The sequence below is a fragment of the Lissotriton vulgaris genome, chromosome 2_1 (genome assembly GCF_964263255.1).
Source record: "Lissotriton vulgaris chromosome 2_1, aLisVul1.2, whole genome shotgun sequence".
NCBI lineage: Eukaryota > Metazoa > Chordata > Amphibia > Caudata > Salamandridae > Lissotriton > Lissotriton vulgaris.
In genome coordinates this window covers 1,824,897,451-1,824,901,906 of record NC_141687.1, presented here as the reverse complement: position 1 = coordinate 1,824,901,906, position 4,456 = coordinate 1,824,897,451, and positions in this window count along the sequence as shown.

Sequence of the window (4,456 nt, the reverse complement as noted above, 5' to 3'; positions counted from 1 at the left end):
TCAAATATTCGATACGATGTTCACTATTAAGCCTGTGTTTATTGGTGTAAGATGTTTAATAAAATATGAAGCACCGCCACGAAAAAGCACCCACATGGCCTAGGCCAAAAGGGAGGATGGTAGGGTTTTCCACGGGAGGGTTGGGTACGAGTAGTTGGGTGGGTAGGGAGGGCAGGGGGGGGGGAAGGGGTGTGAATAGGGAAGAAAAAGTCCTTAGAAGCTTAGCGACCACCAAAATGTATGTAATGTTCTTTAGAGATCGATATGAGTGGGACTAGTACAGGTGACTTAAAATTTCTGTCATGGAATGTTAACGGACTACGTACAAAATCACGCCACTATGATACAACAGGCAACTTGATCCTCACTGACTGAAACAGCACATTTCCCACACTCACCATAACCACAATAACAGCAGAACAGAGTAGGCAACACCCCTGAATCATGGCAGTACCAAACCCTTTGATTTGACCAAACGATCAGTACTAACTTCCTAGGCACATCCTTGACACCTAACAACACCCAAAACAACAGCAGCACACATTAAACCACCCACCAGCACCATCACACACTACACACCACCAAAGCCATCTAGGTAGCAAAGTCATTCTGCCACAACAGCACATACCACCACAACCAGCTGGCAAAGGACGCCTGCTGACCTTGATGAAAAGCATAAACAGCAAAGTCCCCTGACACAAACAATCAGCTATGAAACATGATTGTTTATTCATACTAAAAAGGAATCACCTCTAACCACATAATTGAACAGATCCATCATTAGTACTGCTCCCACTAATACAGTGCAGGATTGGACATTGGCATGGAAAGTTTTACAGGACGCGAGCGCCTCGGGATGACCTCCACAGTTTTTGTTGCAGACCACGGTCCGAATCGGTTTTGTGGAAATGTGTGCAGTAGAGCAAGTGAGAGTGTACCTGTGTGAGGTGAATGTATCAGGTTAAAGGTGTTGTCGGTTTCTGTTTGTAAGACTGGAGGATCGGACCACATTGCTTATGCACCGGATAAAATGACACCTGGGGGCAATAGCTCTGGTCAGCATAAAACCGGAGAGCTGTCGTAAACAACAACCGCAGACAGATGAGAGTAGCCGAGGTTTGCTATAGAAATTCATTTAACATATAACCCTCCACCGTCGTCTAACATAACACATACTGCATAATATGTAAGATGAATAGCTCAAAATAATTTGATATAACAAAGCGCTGAACACCACCAAAATAAATATGAAGTAACATTCTTTATAAAAATGTCATGCAGCATTGACTAAAACACACAAAATAAATACAAATTAAATACAACAGATTTAGCGGGGTTTTCTCAAAATAAAATATACAATGTGAACTGTTTTGCAAAAAAAGATGATTTGCCTGTGCCTTGTGTAGAATTTCTATGTTAATCTTTTGTTTCAATAACCACGTCCCATTTGTCTGTCTTTGCCTGCTCTCTCCATATTTCACTCGGTCTACTACACATCTCTGAAGCGATCTAGTATCTGGAGAGCAGGGCTCAGTTCCACGCTGCTCGGATCAAACTTTTGCAAGGATTTTTTCAGCTTCACGCTACAAGGTGATTAGAACCTGGAGAAGGTCTTTACTTTTTTGCACCGGGTGTAATTGATTTTGTTACCCGGGTCCCTGGACTATTATTCACTATCGGTTTTAACGGGAAGGGCACCTACCTGTGTGTCCTGGACTCCATGCAGAACGCCCGACTCAAGAATGGAGTTTCCTCTAAGCCCGTGCAGGGGTCATAGGTTGTTGGTGATGACACGGTGTCCTCAGGGTGCCAGATGCGGAAATGGGGTGTCCACGAGTCCCCAACGGAGAATCTTGCCCTGAGACACTGACGGGAGGTGGTGGACACCTACAGGCTGCCGGAATCTGTAATAGGATCCCGGGTCCCCAGCAGCGCGCTGCACGGTTGTGAGGGGGCGTCCCGGGGTCGGCAAGAGTGCTGCGTGAGTGAAGGGGTCGCCGGCAGCATGCCGGAGCCAGGTACGAGCCTCCTGGGGGTGCTGAGTCAGTCACGAGGAGTCCTGGGACCCCAGGAGTGGACTGGAATGGACTAAGGGGGTCCTGAGCTGCCCACAGGACAGAGTGAGGGGCACCGTGTGACCCGAACAATCCGCTGCGGGCTGTGACAATCAATCCCAGGTCCAAAAGTGCTCCTTCTGCTTCTGGGCTCCCCTCAGGGCGCAGCGATCAGTGGTGGGGGCCCTTGATATCACCATCGCCATCCCAGACGGATACAAGATCCAGAGGAATGACCACACCAACCAGCCAGGAGGTGGCCTAACACTCGTGCTCAAAAACAACCTCCGCCTCACCACCTACAGCAAAACCTTCCCTGTCGGAGAACACCTGCACTTCCGGGTCCAGACCAGCCCCAACTCCAACTCCACAGCACCCTTGCCTACAGACCCCCCAGGCCACTCCTCGCCGACACCATCACCGACCTCATCGCACCCCACAACATCGCCGCCTTGGGCTACATACTCATCGGAGACCTGAACTTCCACTTCCACAACCCCAACTCCGCAGCGACAACCTCAGGCCCGGACTGGCCGTTGCGGGCAGCGGGCAATCCCCCAGTGCGCCGCAAGGGTGGGGGCCGGTTTTGGACCCTGGGGGCCATTTTTGTTACAGGGCCGTTTTTGCAGCATAGCTGCAAAATCAGCCGTTTAACAAAATCGGCCAAAAACCGGCCCCGGCAAAGAGCTCAGTCGCACCCCCAGGGGGCCAGCCAAGCACCTTGCCAGGGCCGGTTTTGGTTCTCAGTCCGGCCCTGGACAACCTCCCCAACATCGGACTAAAACAACTCATCACAACTCCATCCCAAAAGGCAGGACACACCCTCGACCCCAGCTTCGCTGGAGGCAACAGCATCCTCTTCAGTCACACCACGAAACCCCCTTGGACCGTTCACCACTGCGTACACTTCGTCAACAAACACAAGCAGCCCAAACCCACTCCACTCTCCCCACGAAGAAACTGGAGCAGTCACTGTGAGAAAGTGCCATCTTTCTTGCATGGTATGCTCCCGCTTTTTGCTGAATTGCTGATGTACTTTGACTGAGTGTGCCCTGGGCTCCTGCCAATCAGGTACCCAGGGCCTGTGTTCCTCTCCTAAAACTGTATTGAAACATAAACCCAATTGGCATCTCTGGCCACAGGTAAGCCCCTGGTAAATGGTACCCAGGGCACTGTGACCAGAGAAGACCCCTCAGGGCTGCAGCACTTATTGTGCCACCCTTAGAGGCCCTGTACCCTGACACACACACACAGTGCCTTTGCAGGCTGAATGTCTTGGTGAACAACGAAACAAGAGTCGACATGGCACACATCCCTGTGTGCCATGCCCACAAACACACTGCCGCCCTGGCATACCTCAGTTACCCCTCCAGCTGGGTGCACTATGCCAGTGGTATGGGTACAGGTGCATGAGCCATGTGCCCCTACAGTACCCTGGGCCATTCCTGGGCACTGTAAGTACAGTGATGCCATTAAGAGTATATGGTGCTGGGAGGTTGTCATTACGAACTCCACAACACCAAAATGGCTACACTGAAGACTGAGAAGTTTGGTGTCAAACTTCTCAGCACATTAAACCCACACTGATGCCAGTGTGGGATTTAATGTACAATGCAATACAGAGGGCTTCTTAGAGATGCCCCCCTGAAATCTAACCAACTCCCAGTGTCCTGACTGCGTGGCTACAGAGGCTGCCACCACCAGACATGTTTCTGGACCCCTGGGTCGAGAGCTTGCCGCTCTCGGGGGCCTGAAACAATGCACATCCTGGGACGAGGTTCCAAGCCTCCTCCCCCAGGATGGGCAGGGGAAGCTTCAAAGGCATGCCGACTTTTGTGAGTTTCCCCAGGCCAATTGCTGTACTGAGCAACTGGCCCCCACCGGTTCCGACCCCCACTCTGGCGGGAAGACAGGCGGATAACCCTAAGTGAGGAAAAGGGGTGTGCCAGCCTCTGCCAACCCCACCCCTCAGGTGGGAGAGGCGAGGTGAAGCATAACTCCGGGCTCCCGCCATCTTGAGGATGGGGAACCCTACCCAATCAGAGACTGGCTCCTGCCCCCCTCCCACAGGAGAGGAGCAGGATAGGGTGTGTACTCACCCCAGGCCAGGGATTCATTGGTCCCAGCCCTTGCCCTACCTGTAACGCCCCTAAATTTAGTATTAAAGGGCACCCTGAACCTTCCTACCTCAGATCCCGATTTTGAAACAAGAATAAGAACAAGAAGAAAGAAGACCTGCCGTGCAGCTGCTAACAAAAGGACGACACCAACTGACTTGGCCCCAGCCCTACAGGCCTGTTGATACTTGAACCTGCTCCTGCTAAACCCCGGCATCTCCAGCGGACAGCAACCTCGAAAACCCCGGAGGACCTGCCTGCGTTGCTCATCTCAAGACTGGGACT